Source organism: Bubalus bubalis, chromosome 19, assembly GCF_019923935.1.
Source record: "Bubalus bubalis isolate 160015118507 breed Murrah chromosome 19, NDDB_SH_1, whole genome shotgun sequence".
Classification (NCBI taxonomy): Eukaryota; Metazoa; Chordata; class Mammalia; order Artiodactyla; family Bovidae; genus Bubalus; species Bubalus bubalis.
The window spans coordinates 12,940,692-12,963,177 of record NC_059175.1 but is presented as its reverse complement, the minus strand read 5'-3'; the positions used below and the strand labels follow the sequence as shown (position 1 = coordinate 12,963,177).

Genomic DNA, 22,486 nt, shown 5'->3' with positions numbered 1-22,486 from the left:
GTTCTTAGGAAGTGATTTTGAAGCCAGATTTGAAAGGTAAGAGAGAGTTTAATGGAATGGTATGAGAAAATACCTCCCCTTTTGCCTGACCATCTCCCTTTGAGGATGATTATAATTTGGGGCTTGTCTTGTCATTGTTGCTCTGGTTAATGGTATGAATGAAGCCAGGCCTCGTGGCACTGCAGATGCTGTTGTGCCAAGCTACAGATCAGGCAGAGGATGGGGTACTATTCTATGATCCCTCTCTTTGAGTGCCAGGTTTCAAGCCAACTTCAGATCAAATGAGGGTACAGATCCTTCTTAAGAAAACAAGAGGCAATTGAGGACAGGAAAGCATGCTGTGCTTTTTGAAACAAAAGAGTAGCTTAAGAGCAGAGGCACCTTGGAGTCACAGGGAAAGGAAGGAGCACCCTTGGAGGAGAGTGGTCCTCTATGGACCCCTGGGGGCGGTTGATGAGGGCTTGATAGGGATCTAGGTGTTTCCTAGAGGTTTGGTGGAAGGGTGTAGCTGAATATCTGCTTCTATTTAGATAAGGTGGTCACTTCTGTCAAGGATGAGGAAGGGGTGGAGACGGGCAGGGGGGTGCGTGGAAGAGTGATGAGTTCAGGCAGTTGGGACATGGTGGGCAAATGCTATGACTGAGCAGAGTGAGGATGCAGTAGGAACGAAGTGATTTATTTATTTTTTTAAATTTATTTTTATTTATTTGGTTGTGCTGGGTCTCAGAGTCGGACACGACTGAAGCGACTTAGCAGCAGCAGCTGGGTCTCAGCTGTGACAGATGGGATCTTAGACCTCTGTTGTAGCATGTGGCATCTTCAGTTGGTGCATGTAGGATCTAGTTCCCTGCCCAGGGAGTGAACCTGGACGCTCTGCATTGGGAGCACAGTCTTAGCCAGTGGACTTCCAGGGAAGTTTCCTGGTGATATATTCTGCTGAGGGAATGTGTGAAGATGTTACAGAGTTTTAAGCAACATTGACTCAGGCCCTGAAAACTGAGTTGTTGATTTTCAGGTAGAAAAGCAGGGAGGGCACTTCAGATAGTGGGAGAAGCTGGGCAGAAAGCATGACAGGGCAATATGTCCAAAGAGGCTGCATCTGCACTAAGGAGGAAAGTCCCCTTCCTTTATCAGGGGAGATGGGGGAAATAGGGAGAGGAGGGAATTTTGGTCACTAGGCTTGTTAAAGCCAAGCAATGTAATGACTCCATCTTCTAGTTCAGTGTTGCCATTGGCAAAGTCCAGACAATAGCAGACTCTACCCATTCAACCGCCTGAAGTCTTCAACAAATAAATTATAAGGAAAAGAGAAGAATTTGGGTGGGGGGAGGTTTAAGGAGGCTTAAAGTACATCTTTATCACTTGAGTGAAAAACTACACAGGAGCATAAGAAAGGCAACAATAAAAATCAGAGTGGTAATTACTTCAGGAGGAAGGGAAGAGCTTACGATGGGGGCATATGATGGGGCAATATTCTATTTATTGACCTGAATCGTAGTTATAAAAGTGTTTGCCCTAATCATTTTCTTAAGCTGTACATTTGTTTGGTGAAATTGTCTGAGTTTCTGAAGGAAGGTTTTAAAAATAAAGGAACGAGTGACACTTTTCCAAGAGTGAACTGACTTTCATGCAGAGCTGGGTATTACGTGTAGAAGAGATCTTGCCAACATCCACCCCGGCACCATTCTCAGTGAGGTGAGCTGAAGTGTTGATGACAGGGAAGCCCAAACACCCTGACAGTGGCAAAGATCAGCTTGGTGTCGCCCTGGCTGTTCAGAGCTTGGGAGCTGAAGGCACAGCGTGCTCTAATTTGTGAACCACCAGCTTCCACAACTCGCCTTTCACAAAGCAGCAGCTTATATTAAAAAAAAAACAATGAATACAACACCCATGACCACAGGTTCCCCTGACCAGAAGGTCTCAGGTCTTTGCATTCTACTTTGCATGGGTAGGGGCTTCCCTGGTAGTTCAGCTGGTAAAGAATCCGCCTGCAACACAGGAGACCCTGGTTTGATTCTTGGGTCACAAAGATTCAGTGGAGAAGGGATAGACTACCCACTCCAGTATTCTTAGGCTTCCCTGGTGTCTCAGTTGGTAAAAGAATCTGCCTGCAATGCGGGAGACCTAGGTTCAAACCCTGGGTTGAGAAGATCCCATGGAAGAATTATCCTTTTAGAGAAGGAAATGGCAACCCGCTCCAGTATTCTTGCCTGAGAAATCCCACGGACAGAGGGGCCTGGTGGGCTACAGTCCATGGGATCACAAGAGTTGGATACAACTGAGCGACTAACCCACCACCACTTGCTTGTGTAGCTTAAATTTAGATTGCTTGGCTTAAAGTATATTAATCAACTCTTCAGTCTGCATTTTAAGATGAGGATCAATGTGGTTCAAGGGCAGAAAAAAAAAATGCATGAAAACTCCATGCCTTTCTCTCTTATCAATAATCTCTGCATTGTGCTGGTTGGGTGTTGAGTTTCGGATCACATCCCCCAGTTCCTCAGTTTCGCGTGTTTGTTTTGGAGTAAGGAGTTAAACATCTCAAACTGTGGATTCCAGCGCTGAGCATACACGAGTACAGGCAGACTTTAAGCTGGAATTAATAAAGCAATAAGGAATATGGCTAAACAAATACGTTCCCAATCCCCTTTGTCTTCTTCAAACAGCTAATGCAGATGTCTCTGTCCTTATTAGCCAAGCACTTGGCTTCGCCTGCCCTTCCCCTGGCACCGGTGGAAGCTGCATTTCTTAAACAACACTTTCCTATGAAAAAGGCTGTCAGACTCTCTTAAATATAAACAAGAGAAAGTGACTAGGGACTATTTTTGTGTGTGTGATGCTTTTGGGTACTGGTCCCTGTAGTAATTCTGGCTTGCTTACTGTAATGAGTGAGGTTTGGACCTTGCTGTCCTCATATGTATATTAACTCTTCACACAAAGGCAGGGAGGATATGGTGTGAATAACAAATAGAGGATCAGATGCTCAGGTCAACAGGGCTTTTACAAATGAACACTGTTCAATGTCCTAGCCAAGGTCAACTGAAACTGGAATGCTACTTGGCAGAGGGAGAAGAGACTGAGAAAGTGCTTTCACAGTTTGAAGGCAATTAACTATCAAGAGTTAACCAGCAAGTGTCAGCTATATTTATAAAAGAAAGTTCACTTTTGAATAGTTTTCATGGTGATCTCTTGCATGGAATTTGTGGAAGAGTAAAGTCTCAGCTTTCTACTACCCTTTTGGAATGGGTCATTCTATGTAGCTGAGCACTCTTTATAGCCAGAAATTTAATGAAGGTCAGAGAAGGTTGTGAGCACACATTTGGGGAGAATTGCAGCAGCCAGGGACAGTCTGGGAGCTGGGCTTGTAGGGGGTGGGTGGAGCAGATGAACTCTGTCTCCTCTCTACAGGCTGAGGACACAGTTATCAGCCAAGAACAGAGATGAACCTAAGGGGGGAATGGAAGTAGCTGAACGGTGCTTGACATAGATGACTTCCAACCTGGCAACAACAACTCTCCGAGTTGGTTACAAAGGAGGAAAAATAGGGAGTTAGGTAACTTGCTTGAGCTAGTGAATGGGGCAGGTATGTCTGAGTACAGATCCCTTACACTGAGATGTCTCTGGAAAGAACGAGATGAAGATTGACTACTCTTTTTCTGTCTGCTCAGCATCTTTGGCCTCTGGAAATGGTCTGTCAGTCATGTAGCCTTCCCTTTCCCATGGCGTGGATGATGAGAGGGAGTAGCAGGGTTTGGGCTGGCCAATCAGATTGCTCAATATCCCTGGGCTTAGTGAACTGTGTGGGAGTGAAGGCACCCCACTCCAGTACTCTTGCCTGGAAAATCCCATGGGCGGAGGAGCCTGGTAAGCTGCAGAATATGAGGTTGTGAAGAGGCGGACACGACTGAGTGACTTCACTTTCACTTTTCAGTTTCATGCATTGGAGAAGGAAATGGCAACCCACTCCAGTGTTCTTGCCTGGAGATTCCCAGGGACGGGGGAGCCTGGTGGGCTGCCATCTAGGGGTTCACACAGAGCCGGATACGACTGAAGTGACTTAGCAGCAGCAGCATATGAACCAAGGGGGCCAGGGCATTTTCATAGATGATATAGATGCTGGCAAGAGGGGTTCTCTTTCTTCTTGCTGGGACTGGAAGCCAGAAGATGGTATAAACCTGGAGCTAATTGGAACATGTTTCCTGCCATTTGGAGTCTGTTTGAGGCTGAAGTCATTGTGATGTATAATTTGAGGATGCTTTAACATAAGGGAAACATCCTTTTTTGTTTTCTTGAGCTACTTTGATTTGGATCTGTACTATTGACTGTGTATGTTGATTAATATAACACCAGTTGCCCACATTTATCCTGGGGGTAAAGCTGATGGTACCTCTGGGAAGTGTTGAGCTGCTAATCAAAAGCGAATGTGATATTTTGAAAGATAAGGACTTCTGTTTCTAATAAGGATGGCCTAACACTGGTTATTCAAGTTTTCTTAACAGGAAACCAATTATTATCTTGTATGTGAGTCAAAAATGGCAACTTCCTTTAGGTTGGTCTAAGTTCCATAATAACTTATTCTGACATATAATTAGGGTGTTCTGTCTGGGAAATACCTAAACTTTGTAAAAAGGTGAGCTGAGTTAAAGGAAAATAATTAAAATATGATCAGCGTACAGCAACACTGAACCGGATTTTTCTCAGAGTCTGAGCAAAAGGGAAAATGAAGACGCTTTAGATCTTAAACCGCAGGCCCAAACAGCATACTTCTTTCTGATAAGTTATAAGAATGTCAGTGTCTGAAATTACTCATTGAAGATAGGTACCAACAGACATCTGGGAAAATCGTCTCAGCAGCAGCCCACCTAGGAAATGATCCGTTAGGGCTACAGCTAAGACTTGGGTATTTATGAATTTCAGAAAGAGGGTTTAGGTGAGGACCTTACAAGAAAGCCATCGACTTAAGCACAACTACTGTAGGCTATAGATATGCTATAATCTTCCAAACAGGGAGGTATAAAGACAAGTCTTAACAATTCAATACAGAATATTTCGAAAAGGAGGTTGTTGAGTACTAATCCAGACTTGTATCTGGAATGAAGATACTGCCTAAGCCTGAAATCCCAGGTTCCCATGACTGGCTTAATACACCTCTTTAGGCCTCCTCAGGATCCACTAAGCCGCTACTTCATGTTTCTTTGGCTTTATAAGATAATTGCATTAACTGGTGTTTGAGGGGGTTCCACTTTCAGGGAAAGAGTTACTACTTCCCCTTTTTTTCTGAGACGATATTTCTGAAAGGATCCTTGAAAGTGCCTTCTAGCACTTCTTGTCTCAAAGATTGTGATCCCTATTGCACACAGGGATCAAACCCTCCTTCCAACCCTGACACAAAATTTTAATGTGACAGATGCATTCAGTCCCAGACACATTTGCAAAGCCCTATTATCTTCTGAGGGCTAACTGGCTTCCCCAAGCTCTCGGCTCTAATCTCTCCTAACCTCCTTTACAGCATGGCATTGAACAACTCATTAGTATGTTAGCAAATACACATGCATTTATGTGTACATGTAGTCTGTCTTAAATATGAAGATAAATGGCAACAAGATAGGCAAATCTTTGCCTTTTTAGAGTTTATATCCTCTGAATAACTTACATGCAAATACAGGTTGGCAGGGGGAAACTTCTCAACTAATTGTCCCAACCCATTCCATAAAGACACTTCTCTGTATCCACATCCACCTTTTTCCACATCTTAGTGGAGAAGCTGTCCCATTACCTGTTCAAGACTAACCTTGATATCTGAGACATTTCCCATCCTTGACTCCTCATGGCATTTTCTTCTTTAATCAATTCGTTATTCAGCAATCTTGGCCTTTTCCATTTTTGTTATCTAGTTTCCCTTTGCAGATAAATAAAAGCCAAATATAGGGTAATCAGATGGTGATTGTATGAAAGCAAATACACCTATACAAGTCACAGAATAGTAATGCATTTTTTGTTGCTTGTATATTATTAATCAGTTTCCTAGCATGCTTCTTGAACTGAAGAAAATTAAACTCTTGGCAAACAGTGATCCCACAAAGATAGTACCAACTGGTGAAATATTTTTGAAATAATTAGCTTTTCCCATCTGTCTTAGTTCAGGCTGCTGTCACAAAATACCATAGACTGGATGGTTTAAGCAACACATACTTATTTCTCACAACTCTGGAGGCTAGAAGAGATGCCATAAGATTCAGGGTCTGGTGAAGGCCCTTTTCCTGGTTTGTGGATGGCTGCCTTTTTGATATATTGTCACATGGTGGAGAGGGGAAGGAGGTTAGATGGTACTCTGGTCTCTCCCTGTAAGGGCACTAATCCCATCATTAAGACTCCACCCTCATGACCTCAGTTCAGTTCAGCTCAGTCATGTCCATCTCTTTGCAACCCCATGGACTGCAGCATGCCAGGCTTCCCTGTCTATCACCAACTACCAGAGCTTGCTCAACTCATATCCATCGAGTTAGTGATGTCAGCCAACCAACCATCTCATCCTCTGTTGTCCCCTTCTCCTCCTGCCTTCAATCTTTCCCAGTATCGGGGTCTTTTACAATGAGTGAGGTGGCCAAAGTATTGGAGCTTCAGCTTTAGCATCAGTCCTTCCAAAGAATATTCAGTACTTGTCACCTCATCTAGACCTAATTACCATTGAGGGCTAAGTTTAAACAGATGACTTTAGGGAAGGAGGGGAACACAACATTCCATTCACAGCACCAGCTCCTGGTAATTCTGCCTAAATTTGCTTTGTACATATTAAGACTATATTGTTAGATGCCTATTCAAAAAATTTTTAAACCATTAAAACTTTTTCCTTTTATCAGAGCATAATGATCTGTTTTATTTCTAACATTACTGTTCAGATGACACCACCCTTATGGCAGAAAGTGAAGAGGAACTAAAAAGCCTCTTGATGAAAGTGAAAGAGGAGAGTGAAAAAGTTGGCTGAAAGCTAAACATTCAGAAAACGAAGATCATGGCATCCAATCCCATCACTTCATGGGAATTTGATGGGGAAACAGTGAAAACAGTGTCAGACTTTCTTTTTTGGGGCTCCAAAATCACTGCAGATGGTGACTGCAGCCATGAAATTAAAAGATGCTTACTCCTTGGAAGGAAAATTATGACCAAACTAGATAGCATATTGAAAAGCAGAGACATTACTTTGCCAACAAAGGTTCATCTAGTCAAGGCTATGGTTTTTCCTGTGGTCATGTATGGATGTGAGAGTTGGACTGAAGAAAGCTGAGGGCCAAAGAATTGATTCTTTTGAACTGTGGTGTTGGAGAAGACTCTTGAGAGTCCCTTGGACTGCAAGGAGATCCAACCAATCCATTCTGAAGGAGATCAGCCCTGGGATTTCTTTGGAAGGAATGATGCTAAAGCTGAAACTCCAGTACTTTGGCCACCTAATGCAAAGAGTTGACTCATTGGAAAAGACTCTGATGCTGGGAGGGATTGGGGGCAGGAGGAAAAGGAGACATCAGAGGATGAGATGGCTGGATGGCATCACTGACTCGATGCACGTGAGTCTGAGTGAACTCCGGGAGTTGGTGATGGACAGGGAGGCTTGGCGTGCTGCAATTCATGGGGTCACAAAGAGTCGGACACCACTGAGCGACTGAACTGAACTGAGTTTGTCTGAAAATAGTATTGTCACAGATCTATTTTATTAGCATTTCCTTAGTCTATTATTTCCATCTTTTAAACCTTTTGTGTTAAGTTCTAGGTGTGACTCTTATTCCTAATTTGATTTTGTTGTTATATTTAAAAAAATAACCTGAGAACTTCTGTCTTTTAAACCCACTTGATGCAGTTTCTTGTGTATCTGAATTGATTTCTGCCTATTATTTTGTTTTCCCATGAATCTTTCTTTCTTTTCCTTTTCCAACTCCTATTGGATTTAATCTTTTTTTAAATTAACTTTTAATTCTTTTATTGGTTTTGGAAGTTAAGCATTCCATTTTTTTTCTTTTTTTGGTTTCTTCCCTTAACTTGTACCACTTGACTTAAAATCTAAATTATTGTTGCCTAGTATTGTGGTTCTGTCTTATTTTTAAGATCTTGGACATCACTTATTATCATTAAAACATGTTTAAATTACCCACAGAAAATGAGTCTCTTCTCAGCATGGTGCTCAATTACTTCCTTTTGGATTCAATTTCCTTCTATCTGAAGTGTGTCTTCCACTAGTCCTTTCAGTGAGGGTATGTGACTTGTAAACTGTTTCAGAATTTGTTTCAAAGTGTCTTTATTTTGCCCTCATTCTTTAGTGATAGTTTTTCATGGTATCTAATTATAGATTGACTACTTTTTTCCCCAGTTCTGTGAAGATTTGATTCTTTTGTTTTGGATTTTATTTCTTGCTGATGAGAAATGTGCTATCAGCTGATCCTTTATAGATACTCTACTTTTTTTCTGGCTGTGGATAAAATTTTTCTCTTGATCCTTGTATTCAGGAGCTTCATTACTGTGTGACTCAGTGTGCTTTACTTTTATTTATTTCACTTTGGACATTGTATGCATCCTCATCCTAAAGGTCAAGCATTTAAAAATTCAGGAAAATTCTCTACTCTTTTATCAAATATTGACTTTCATCTCTTATCTCTGGCCAAAAGTCAGTAATCTATGACCTGGGGCAAAAATCTTGCCATTGCTTGTTTTTATAAAATTTTATTGGAACACAGCCATGCCCATTTGTTTACATATTTGTCTATGACTGCTTTTGCATTACAGCTTCAAAGTAGGGTAGTTGTAAAAGGAATTCTATGGCCCATGAAGCCTAAACAATTTATTTTTTGATTCTCCACAGGGGAAAAAAAAATTGCCAATCTCTGCTCTGCACCTTCATTCTAGAACTATTAGACATAAGTGGACATCTTGAATTTATTATATTATATTAATAATAATCTCAAGTTGGAATAATTTTTTTTTTGCTGCATTCTGGGTAATTTTATTTTTTTTTTAGTTTGGCAATTTTCTGCTTTATTTTGTTCTGCTTGATTTTATTTATATCACTTCTACGTAAAAACTGGTTAGCCAGTCTGGCATATTTTTGAAACCAGAAATTTGTCTAGCTTTTAATACATCATCCTAACCAAAACACTCATGACAGCTATCAAGAAGTGATCTGATCATCTTATGTATCAGGTTTCTGCAGATAAATAGAAATCAATTCAGAGAAAGAGAATATATGTAGAAAGAGATTTGTCTAAGGAATTGACTCACAGAATTATGGAGGTTGGCAAGTCCAGAATCTGCAGGGTGGGCCAGAAGTGGAGACTTCAGGAAGAGCCAGCGATGCAGTTCAAGTGCAAAGGCCGTCTTCTGGAGAATTCACTCTTGTGCAGGCATCTTTTGCTCTATTCAGTCCTTTAACTCATTGGATGAGACCTACCCACATTATAGTTTGCAATTTGCCTTACTCAAAGTCCGCCAGTTTAGAGTTAATCTCATCCAAAACCATCCCCACAGAATCAACCAGAATAATAATTAACAAAATATCTGGCACTGTGGTCCAACCAAGGTGACACAATCTTAACCATCACAAATCCACCCCCTGGCAACTTGGCACCCACATGCATCTTAAACCATGTTAATCTCTAAATACAGACAGTTATAAGGTCATACTTATGCCTAACATGATACAACTATCCTATATCCAACTGAAAATACACTAACTCTCCTCTCAGAAAAGGATGTCAAATCCTTGGTAATTTTTACTTTTCTCCTTGATATCCTTTAACTGAAATACTATGAAGTGAAGTGAAGTGAAGTGAAGTAGCTCAGTCGTGTCCGACTCTCTGCCACCCCGTGGACTGTAGCCTACCAGGCTTCTCCCTCCATGGGATTCTCTAGGCAAGAATACTGGAGTGGGTAGCCATTTCCTTCTCCAGGGGATCTTCCCAACCCAGGGATTGAACCCAGGTCTCCTGCATTGCAGGCAGATGCTTTAACCTCTGAGCCACCAGGGAAGTGGCTATGATGTGAAGTTAAAAATACTTAAATACTATGATATGAAGTAAATACAGTTTGTGTTATATGTTAAGGGGGTAAGAGAGGGGGAAAAACAAAGATATTTGCTATATATACATATACACACAAATATATTCATAAATATATTCATTGGAAGGACTGATGCTGAAGCTGAAACTCCAATACTTTGGCCACTGATGTGAAGAACTGACTCATTTGAAAAGACTCTGATGCTGAGAAAGATTGAAGGCAGGAGGAGAAGGGGATGACAGAGGATGAGATGGTTGACTGGCATTACTGACTCAATGGACAAAAGTTTGAGCAAGCTCTGGGAGTTGGCGATGGACAGGGAAGCCTTGCATGCTGCAGTCCATGGGTTCGCAAAGAGTCGGACATGACTGAACTGACTGATATTCAAAACAAAATAAAGAAGACATATTCGTGGCAATTACAGTCCTTGTTTCTGTGACTAGTGTTGTGGTTGTAACTGGTGTTTATAACTGTGTCTTCCAAAACTCATTCTGTATTTCTTTTGCTCTCAGCAAGCACCTCATCTGCTCATGGTTCTTAGTCTGGTGGGGTGACCCAAATCTTCATTCCTGAAGGATCTCAGTTACTAATAGTCCTTTTTGGATTGGGTTGATATAGTTTTCTATCGATTGTAATCACAGGACATGGCAATACTAAGAGAAGTCCTAAGGGATCTCCTCGGAGAAGGCAATGGCACCCCACTCCAGTACTCTTGCCTGGAAAATCTCATGGATGGAGGAGCCTGGTGGGCTGCAGTCCATGGGGTCGCTAGAGTCGGACACGACTGAGCGACTTCACTTTCACTTTTCACTTTCATGCATTGGAGAAGGAAATGGCAACCCACTCCAGTGTTCTTGCCTGGAGAATCCCAGGGATGGGGGAGCCTGGTGGGCTGCCGTCTGTGGGGTCACACAGAGTCGGACACGACTGAAGCAACTTAGCAGCAGCAGCTGCAAGGGATCTCCTGCATTCCAGACACCCTTTCTTACCTCCACCGTGGCACAGCAGTCCAATTTCTCCTAGGTAGTCAGAATCACTCGCCCCAGCCAGCGCAGAGACTCCCTTTCTGAACTGTTGATTTAGAGGCATAAGGAGCCCAAAGTGACTGGGTGGCAGCCCTAACTTCTAGCTCAGTGGAATCACTATTGTGTCTCCTGGTAGAAGCATTCCTCTATTAGGAACTAAAAACTCTAGGGCATCAGATCATAAGGTTGCGGAGAGAGGAAGCAAATAATTTGCTATTCAGTCACTAGGGGTAATAGAAGTGTCATTCTTGTTTCTACCCCTTGACCCCCTGACCCATAAATCCTGGCTGTAGGAGAGAAAGCACCATTTATTGGAGATGTGAAGCATAGACAGCCTCCTAGAGAACCTGTTCCAGTCCGAGATGCTGCCGTCTAACTGGGGCTGTTACCGAGTCTTCAAAAGGCTGTACCATTGTTTTATCAAGCCAGTTGCTTCAGGCTGGTGGGAACCATATTAAGATCAGTGAAGTCCATGAGTATGGGCCCATTGCTGTACTTTATCTGCTATGGAGTGATTTACCAGTACCATGACAGTAGATGAGTCCATGGATGGTAGTTTTGACAGAAACAATGAATGCAGGGAAGACAACTCTGTATCCATAATAAGTGTCTCAACTTTTTTCCCCCTGGCACATGCTCTCCTGTCACTTCTCCTTTCTAAAACTGTGTATAATCATAAACATAGCTGACTGACTTGTTGCAGGTACCAGAAATAAACTAGAACTGTGGGAAGCTCATGAATGAGTTAACAGTATTTAAAAACCAGGAAAAATGTAATAGATCTTTATATAACATCACTGAACCCACAAGAGTATTGAAGCATTTATATGTCATAAATCAACCTGGGCTATAGAAATGCTTGAGTAAAACCTCTGCAAATATATACTCAGGGGCTTCCCTGGTGGCTCAGATGGTAAAGAATCTGCCTGCAATGCAGGAGACCAGGATTCGATCCCTGGATTGGGAAGATTCCCCTGGAGAAGGGAATGGCAACCCACTCCAGTATTCTTGCCTGGAAAATCCCAAGGACAGAGAAGCCTGGCAGGTCATATAGTCCATGGGGTCAGACAAAATTGGGCAAAACTGAGTGACTAACACTTCCACTTTCCCCTTGTACTAAACATAACCATCTTGGAAAGGGAAACACCAGTGGCCCATATTTTAAACTAAAACGCATACCGCTTTTAGGAAAAAAGGAAAGTCATTTAAGGCAGTTAATTAAAATGCCATTTAAGCAATTACAGTGGGTAACAGGATCATAAAATCATTAGCAAAGTAGAAGCTTGTCACTGAAGCTCGCATATGATCTTACTGACTAGAAGATCAGGCTTCATAGACATCAGATAACTGAAGTCTCCAAGCTTCATCAAGTCCTCAAGTTTCAGTGTCCTGGTTTTTTTCTCAGAAGTACTAAAGCAAATAAAAGGAAAAGCTATGGTAAGAAAAATATGCCATGACTTGTGGTAAGAATTGATCTGAAGTTTTGGCATAAAAACTTGTTCTATATATATAAGCCAGGTAGGTCAAGTACCTGCTGAATTCTTACACATGTTAGCACTTTGCCAGGTACTCTGGGGAAGGACAGAAGAGAGATTAAATGCTATGAGATGCTTCTGCCAAGGTGAAAAAACCTAGCCATACTACAATTAGAGCCCAAGACAGTGGGTTTTACAAGAATTAACCATGCTGTGCCAACTAATAATATTATCTATGGACATCAGGGATGAACTCACACCTGGAAATATTATATATTATTTGGTTCCAATTTGGATGAAATCTTTTTAGTATTCCAACCACTCAGTTGTTTGTGTTGCCTGGAATAAGAGCTTCCAAGGAAGCTTAGCACTCCCGTCCTGCTTCAGTTATAAACTCCATGCCTATGGGGGCTTATTTCTCTGGCTCTAAGTACATACCTGTAAGGCCCTGACCAGGCAGCTCCTGGTCATATAAAGTGTGATGGGACAGGGTGGCTCATTCTGGGTGCAGCACTAAGGTGGCTCCCCCTTTACAGTGCTGTTCCCCAGCTCTGGACGCAGATGTCCCCGTGCCTACACCTTTCGGCCAAGCCTCATCCGTTCTGCCTCTCCTCTCCTCTGCGTGGAGGAGGTTGGCCACCTGCTTCCAATTCTGTCTCCTCCCCTTGACGGCCTCCATAGTGCCTCTTTCCCGAGATACCAGCAGGTCTTTTAAACACCACTGACACCCGAATCCACTGTATCCTGATTACTGCACTGTGATAAGTGGCAGAGGAAGAAAATCTTTTAAGTGACTGTTCTCAGGGGCCCAGTGGTAGTGTTCTGCTCTGCCTTTACCTGTGGCTTTTCCTCAGACTCCTGTCAACTCACTTCTTTTTCACCGCTACACACACTCCCTGGACAACCTCATTCACACCTCTGGATTCCACGTCTCTGTTTTCTCTGATGAACCCCTGGTTCCTCTTTCAGGTTTCTGAATGCGGACTTCTCAGGGATCTCAGTTGTAATCCACAGAGGCTGGCTTGAGCAGAAATGTGAATTATTAATATCAAAGAAATATTGTATATCAATAGCTCTCAGAATTGTTGGCAAACTGAATAACAAGACTCAGAAAATGGACTGGGAGAAAGGGAAGCCAGAGTTACTCTCCCTCCCTCCTTAAAGTCACTGGTCATCAAATCCTATGGATTATGCATTATAAATGTTTCTTAAATACATACCCTTTAAATTTAATTTTCTTTTATTTTTTAAATTTATTTTTGATTGAAGGATAATTGCTTTACAATGTTGTGTTGGTTTCTGACGTACCTCAACATGCATCAGTCATAGGTAGGCATATGTCCCTTCCCTCTTGAACCTCCCTCTTACCTCCCACCACATCCCACTCCTCTAGGTTGTCACAGAGCCCTGGTTTGAGCTCCTTGAGTCATACAGCAAATTCCTCCTGGCTATCTATTTTACATATGGTAGTTTATGTATTTCCATGCTACTCTCTCCATTCATCCCACCCTCTTCTCCCCACCACCACTGTGTCTACAGCTCTGTTCTCTATGTCTCTGTCTCCATTACTGCCCTGCAAAGAGGTTCATCAGTACCATCTTTCTAGAGTCCATATATATGTGTTAGTATACGATATTTCCTTTTCCTTTTCTGTCTTTCTTCATTCTGTATAATAGCCTCTAGGTTCATCCACCTCATTAGAACTGACTCAAGTACACTCCTTTTTACGGCCAAGTAATATTCCATTGTATATATGTACCATAGCTTCTTTATCCATTCATCTGTTGATGGACATCTAAGTTGCTTCCATGTCCTAACTATTGTTAATAGTGCTGCAATGAATATTGGGCTGCTTGTGTCTTTTTCAATTATGGTTTCATCAGGGTGTATGTCCGGTAGTGGGATTATTGAGTCATACAATAATTTTATTCCTAGTTTTTTAAGGACTCTCTGTAACTGTCCTCATAGTGGCAGCATCAATTTAGGTTCCCACCAAGAGTGCAAGAGGGTTCCATTTTCTCCACACCCTCTCCAGCATTTCTTGTCTGTAGATTCATTCTGCCCACTGTGAGATGATATCTCATTGTAGTTTTGATTTGCATTTCTCTAATAATGAGCAATGTTAAGCGTCTTTTCATGTGTTTATTAGCCATCTGTATGTCTTCCTTGGAGAAATGGCTGTTTAGGTTACTCTGTCCACTCTTCCATTGTTTTTTTTGTTGTTGTTGTTTTTTCTGGTATTGAGTTACATGAGTTGCTTGTATGTTTGGGAGATTAATCCTTTGTCAGTTATTTCGTTTGCTGTTATTTTCTCCCATTCTGAGGGTTGTTTTTTCACCTTGTTTATAGTTTCCTTTGCTGTGCAAACGCTTTTAGGTTTAATTAAGGCCCACTTACTTATTTTTGTTTTCATTTCCATTACTCTAGAAGATGGGTCATAGAAGACCTTGTGTGATTTATGTCAAACAGTGTCCTGCATATGTTTTCCTTTAAGAGTTTTTGTAGTTTCTGGTCCTACATTTAGGTCTTTAATCCATTTTCAGTTTATCTTTATGTATGGTATTAGGAAATGTGCTAGTTTCATTCTTTTAGCTGCAGCTGTCCAGCTTTCCCAGCACCACTATTGAAGAGGCTATCTTTTCTGTTGTATATTCTTGCCTCCTTTGTCAAAGATAAGGTGCCCAAAGGTGTGTGGGCTTATCTCTGGGCTTTCCATCCTGTTCCATTGGTCTATATTTCTGTTTTTGTGCCAATGACATAGTGGCTTGATGACTCTAGCTTTGTAGTATAGTCTGAGGATTGATTCCTCCAGCTCCTTTCTTCTTTCTCAAGATTGCTTTGGCTATTTGGGGTCTTTTGTGTTTCTATATGAATTATGAAATTTTTTGTTCTAATTATGTGAAAAATAGCATTGGTAATTTGATAGGGATCACACTGGGATCTGTATATCGCATTTGATAGAATAGTCATTTCCACAATATTGATTCTTTCAACCCAGGAACATGGAGTATCTCTCCATCTGTTTATGCTGTCTTTGATTTCTTTCATCAGTGTCCTCTAGTTTTCTGTATACAGCTCTTTTGTCTCCTTTATGCCTAGGTATTTTATTCTTTTTGTTACAATGGTAAATGAGATTGATTCCTTAATTTCTCTTTCTGATATTTCATTGTTAGTGTATAGGAATGCAAGTGATTTCTGTGTACTAATTTTGAATCCTGTGACTTTACTGAATTCATTGATTAGCTCTAGTCATTTTCTGAAAGTATTTTTAGGGTTTTCTATGTATAGTATCATGTCATCTGCAAACATGATAGTTTTACTTCTTCTTTTCCAGTTTAGATTCCTTTTATTTCATTTTCTTCTCTGATTACCATAGCTAGGACTTCCAAAACTATTTTGAATAATAGTGAAGACAGTGGGCACCCATGTCTTATTCCTGATCTTAGAGGAAATGTTTTCAGTTTTTCACCATTGAGAATAATGTTTGCTGTGGGTTTATCATATACGGCCTTTTTATGTTGATGTAGGTTCCTTCTAAGCCCATTTTTGAAGAGTTTTTTTTCCCCCTATAAATGGGTGCTGAATTTTGTCAAAAGATTTTTCTGCATCTATTGAGATTATCATATGGTTTTTAATTACATTGATTGATTTGCATGTATTGAAGAATCTTGCATCCCTGGGATAAACCTGACTTGATCATGGTATATGATCTTTTTAATGTGTTGTTAAATTCTGTTTGCTAGAATTTGTTGAGGATTTTTTTATATTCATCAATGATAATGGCCTATAACTTTCTTTTGTTGTGCTGTCTTTACCTGATTTTGGTATCAAGGTGATGGTGGCCTCGTAGAATGAGTTTGGAAATGTTCCTTCCTCTGCAGTTTTTTGGAAGAGTTTCACAAGAATAGACATTAGCTCTTTTCTAAATGTTTGATAGAATTCACCTATGAAGCCATCTGGCCCCGGGGTTTTGTTTTTTGGGAGATTTTTGATATTCTCTTAAAAAATTTTCTCAGACCCTTTCTTTTTCACTTCTTATTCTGGGACCCCTATAATTTGAAGGTCGGTATGTCTGGTTCCAAATAGGAAAGGGAGTACGTCAAGGCTGTATATTGCCACCCTGTTTATTTAACTTATATGCAGAATACATCATGAGAAATGCTGGGCTGGAAGAAACACAATCTGGAATCAAGATTGCCGGGAGAAATATCAATAACCTCAGATATGCAGATGACACCACCCTTATGGCAGAAAGTGAAGAGGAACTAAAAAGCCTCTTGATGGAAGTAAAAGAATAGAGTGGAAAAGTTGGCTTAAAGCTCAACATTCAGAAAATGAAGATCATGGCATCCGGTCCCATCACTTCATGGGAAATAGGTGGGGAAACAGTGGAAACAGTGTCAGACTTTATTTTGGGGGGCTCCAAAATCACTGCAGATGGTGACTGCAGCCATGAAATTAAAAGACACTTACTCCTTGGAAGGAAAGTTATAACCTACCTAGATAGTATATTCAAAAGCAGAGACAGTACTTTGCCAACAAAGGTTCGTCTAGTCAAGGCTATGGTTTTTCCAGTGGTCATGTATGGATGTGAGAGTTGGACTGTGAAGAAAGCTGAGCACTGAAGAATTGATGCTTTTGAACTGTGGTGTTGGAGAAGACTCTTGAGAGTCCCTTGGACTGCAAAGGAGATCCAACCAGTCCATTCTAAAGGAGATCAGCCCTGGCATTTCTTTGGAAGGAATGATGCTAAAGCTGAAATTCCAGTACTTTGTCACCTCATGCGAAGAGTTGACTCATTGGAAAAGACTCTGATGCTGGGAGGAATTGGGGGCAAGAGGAGAAGGGGATGACAGAGGATGAGATGGCTGGATGGCATCACTGACTCGATGGATGTGAGTCTGAGTGAACTCCGGGAGTTGGTGATGGAAGGGAGGCCTTGGCGTGCTGCAATTCATGGGGTTGCAAAGAGTTGGACACGACTGAGCGACTAATCTGATCTGATGTTTAATATTGTCCCAGAGGTCTCTGAGACTATCCTCAACTCTTTTCATTCTTTTTCCTTTATTCTGCTCTTTAGCAGTTATTTCCACCATTCTATCTTCCAGCTCACTTATCCGTTTTCTGCCTCAGTTATTCTGCTGTTTTTTTAACTTTAGCAATTGTGCATTATTAGGGTATTTTTAATTTCAGTAATTGTGTTGTTCATCTCTATCTAGTCTTTATTTCTTCTAGGTCCTTGTTAAATGTTTTAATTTATTCTTGCATTTTCTCCATTCTGTTTTTGAGATTTTAGATCATCTTTACCATCATTACTCTAAATTCTTTTTTGGGTAGTTTGCTTATTTCCTCTTCATTTATTTGGTCTTGTGGGTTTTGCCTTGTTCATTTGCACTATATGTCTCTCTTTACATTTTTTCCTAACTTACTGTGTTTGAGGTTTCCTTTCCCCAGGCTTTAGGGTTGTATTCCTTCTTCCTTTTGGTTTCTGCCCTTGGTGGGCGAGGTTGCCAGTGGTTAGAGTAAGCTTCGCATTGGGAGGGACTTGTGCCTGTGTTCTGGTGTGACAAGGTGCTTTGTTTTTTCTCCCCCTTATCAGCAGGGTTGTGTGAGATGGTATGTTTTGGAGTGTCTGTGGGGATCCTGTCTGCTGGTGATTGGGGTTGTGTTTAGGCTTGCTTGTTATTTGGGTGAGACATCCTGCACTGGGAGCTGCTGGTAGTTGGGTGATGCTGAGTCTCACAGGCAGAGGCCTTCAGGGGCGTTCTCACTAATTAATACTCTTTGGGGTCAGGAGTTCTCTGGCCAGCTAGTGTCCTGGACTCAGTGCTTCCACTCGAAAGGCTCAGCCCAGATCTCTAGCCAGGTAACCAAGGTTCCACAATCCTCGTGTTAATGGCATTAAAGAGGATTAAAACAAACACTCAAAAACAAAAAAACAAGAAGAAAGACAAACCCCAGACAAATGGTAAATACAAAATCAGATAAACGAAAACAAAGGAACACACACACACATATACACATACACACACACAAAACCAAACAGTCCAAGGAAAAGAAAGTACAAGAGTAACCCAACAAGCAAAGGAAACCAAAATGATATCAACCAATTAAAACCAAAACACAAACCTAAAAACAAAACCAAAGCAGAGTGCCAAGTGAAGAATAAAGCAAAGGAGGAAAACAAAACGTGGTGAAGTAGAGAAAGAAAAGGAAGAAAAGAAAAAAAAAAGAAAAGTAAAGTTAAATAGAAGTATATAAAAAAGATTTATGTATATTAAAGAATAACTACAGCAGGAAAAGAACAATAAGAAAAGCAAACACATAAATAAAACAAAACCAAAATTTAAAAAAGAAAAATTCCACAGAACCACAAAAAGCCAGCACAGAGATAGAAGTATATAAAGGAAATAAAAAGTGTGATTTAAAAAAATGTTCTCAAAAGTTTAAATAGAGTTAACAGAAAAAAATAAATTCAACAACTGGAGCAAAAGAGAAAAGAAAAAATAATCCAGAACCAACCAGTCAAAATATAGGAATAATAATAAATGTTTTTCTCAGATCTCAGTTGTCAGCATTCTTTCCCTTGCTGTAAGTCACGGTCTACCTCTGCCTCCTAGGATATCCTCCAGTACTGGACTGGTCTCTGGACCTGTTGTGGGGACAGCTCAGGCTCTAACGTGGCCCTACATTAACCTTGCCTTCAGTGTCCGCAAACGCCAGATCTAGTGCCTTTTCTTTTCTGTAGACACAGTCTGCCTAGTTGATTGTGTGGATTTAAACTGTAGCTCGTACAACTGGTGGAAAGGTTTTTGATCTTCTTCCTTACCCACACTGACCCTGGAGTTCAGCTCTGGTTTTATCTCCATGTCTGCATGTAGGTCATCCACAGTTTACTCCTGAGGCTGCTCTGGAAACTTGGGTTTGCCCCAGGGAGGTCCATGTGTGGACATAGGGCAGCTGCTTGGATTGCAAGGACCCTGGTAGTGCCAGATACACAGGGGAGCTGCTGGCCATGGGAGCAGGAGATACGGTGCTATTAGGGTGTTTTTCCTTAGCCTCTGGCAGCTCTGGTCCAGTGAGGATTGAGCATGGAGGTGGTGCAGCTGCTTGGATCACGGGGACCTTGGTGGCACCAAGTGTGCAGGATGACAACAGCCTCAGGCTCTGGAGCTATGGCGCTATAGAGTCTTTTTCTAGCCTCTGGCAGCTGGTGTCCAAAGGGCCTCCTTGGCTGGGGTCCTTCTCTATTGCTCGGCACATCAGGCACTTAAAGGGCCACCCTCTCTGGGGTCTCTCTCTATTAGTCAGCTGCTGGTGCTGGCACGTGGCGGGAGGCTACAGTGATCAGTGATGGCTCCACCCCTACACATGACTCCGCAGTATTGCCTTGCTTCCATGGCTGCCCAGCTTTCTTCCAAAGGCGCTCGGCACCACAATCTCCTCCCTCACATCCCCTCCCGCCGTCTCCCCACAGTCAACGACAGGCCTCACTCTGCAAATGCTCTCCAGTTCCTAAGCTCCAGCTCCCAGATGCCATGTGTTCCAGGGAACTTGCATCTCTGTCTGGGCTATGTAGGGCTGCAGCAAGGATTGTCTTTGTGGTTCTTACCCCATTCAAACTGTCACAGATCAGTTGCTGCACTCTATAACAGCCCCACACTCTTCCCATTTGTCCTAAACAATTGCTGTGCCATAGGGGTCTGACCTCTGCTTCAGTTCCCCCACCCCCCTGGGTTCAGGTCCAGTCCTGCTCACTCTCCTCTTTTTCCCTTCCTCCATCCTACCAAGTTTTGTGTGCATCTGTATATTCCTTTCCAGTGGTCAGGGACTCCTGCCAAATCTTAGCTGTATTCTATGAGATCTTCTGCATCTGAAGGTATATTTCTGATGCATTCAAGGAGAGAGATGTGCTCCACATTCACCCACTCCTCTGCCATCTTCTCTCTGCAGTGCATCTCATTTTCTGAAAGCCCTCTGCACGGCTTTCAGCAGATCCCTACAGCAAATTCAAAATTCATCATTTCTTGTCTAGATTACCCAGGTGCTCCCTAACTATTCTCACAGCTTCTGACACCACTCCAAGGCCCTTGTTAGAGTTGCCATCCCATTTTTTATGGGATTATTTGACTGCCTCTTCTTATTTTCTAATTCTACTTTCTTCAGCTTTGTTAATCTCATCTTTTCAGCTATCTAAAGGTAGAACAATGAGAGAAGCATCTCTAGATAAATGGAATTAAGTTGTATCATGACAGCTTAGATTACCACTGTCTGCGTTTTCTCACTCTGAGATCAAGAATGCTCCTCTGTAAAAACTGACTCTTAGGAAAGAGTAAACTGAAAGGAAAAGATGAGAGGCCAGGTATATCAACTTTGTTATCTGCTCTGGACTTTGATTATAACATGATGCTTATTCTCATTGTTGAACTCAGATTGCAGTAATAGCTTCCTAGATGATATCTAGTGGGCCACAGCTCCTAGCATATATTCTTTTATATTTCCAGACTATTGAATATAGGCTATACCTATGCTTCTGTTTAACCAATAGCATTTGGGAGAAATGACCTTATGTTGGTCCTGGGTCTTGGGAAGACTTGGCAGATTTTACTTCTGTGCTTTTGGGCATCCTGAGTTGCCATATTGGAAGTCCAGCTACGTTGCTGGAGAAATTACATGGAGATACCTGCTAGAGAGGCCATATGGAGAGGACAGGCCTGGAAATTACATGGGGAGACAGCGAGTCCCAACTGTCCCATGTCCCAGCTGTACCCAACCTTCCAGTTGTCTCCACCAAGGCATCAGTCATAGGAGACAGCCATCATGGATGTTCCAGTTCAGTCAAGTCTGCAGAGGACCACAGCCTCAGCTGATATCATGTAGAGCAGAACTTCCCAGATGAGCCCAATCAATGTGCTTAATTATAAGGGTAATGCATGGTTTTTGTTTAAAGTCACTGTTTGGAAGTGGTTTCTTACACAGCAATAGATAACTGAAACAGGGATCATTGATTATATGTGTGGTCCTGTTTAATTATTCATTTAGGTGAACTTCACTTCCAGGCATGTAGTATGTTTTTCCATGGGTTATATTAACTGTTCAATGCTGAATCCCTCTAGTTCAGCATTGGCACAAGGCTCTGACTTTGTTTTTTAAAGATGGACTCACATGATGGCCCTTATCAATATTTGAAGCCCAGAAAAGCACACACATAACAAACTCACAGGCTTCGGGCTATAAATTTAATTGACCAGATTCTTCCGCTCTTTCCTACATCAGACTTAGTGTAGCAGAATTACCTTGACTCGTGAAGATAGTTGTTCAAGACTTGAAATAATTGATCTCAAATTCCTTTGGAAAGAAGTAAGGAAAATGATAAGCAGAAGAGGAATGAAATTTTAATTTGGAGAAATTTTATGCACTAAGAGAAAAATAAATAATGTCCATCATATTTAAAGATGCTATCATTTGACCCACTGACAGCATGGACTGAATGCTGTATAATGGTGATATTATATTCCCCCTTGTATAGATAGAATGGAGTTGCCATTGGGAAGCAGCTGGCTGGCCAGGGGCTTTGTTTCCCAGAAACTTCTGTATCTAGATGTGGCCATGTGGCTAGTTCTTACCAGTGGGAAAGTGGAAGTGATGTCTGATGAACCAAGGCTTTTCAGAAGTCATTATGCCTTTTCTATGCTGTCTCTCTCCCCTTGTGCCAGCTGGATATAAATGACTTCAAGGCCTTGGGATGGCAGAACTCCCAGATGGAAGAAATGTGCATGTCTGAATCATGGTGTGGAGGATCATTTGCCAGCTAGGAACAAGCATTGTAAAAGTTACCTGGAAGAAATACACATCTTTTGTGTTTGAGCTTTCAAAAACTCAAGGTTTATTTGTTATAGCAGCTAGCATTCCCCTAATGAATATAGTCATTCATTCATTTGGAAA

At 41.6% G+C, this 22,486-nt stretch overlaps 1 long non-coding RNA gene across 1 annotated transcript in view; it reads left to right on the top strand.

Annotated features, from left to right (window-relative positions):
- LOC123330569 overlaps positions 1–22,486 on the top strand; it is a 51,285-nt gene extending 28,799 nt beyond the window's left edge. The window contains exon 2 of the long non-coding RNA XR_006546582.2: positions 22,258–22,486. This is a non-coding gene — a long non-coding RNA (uncharacterized LOC123330569). The remainder of the gene's footprint in view (positions 1–22,257) is intronic.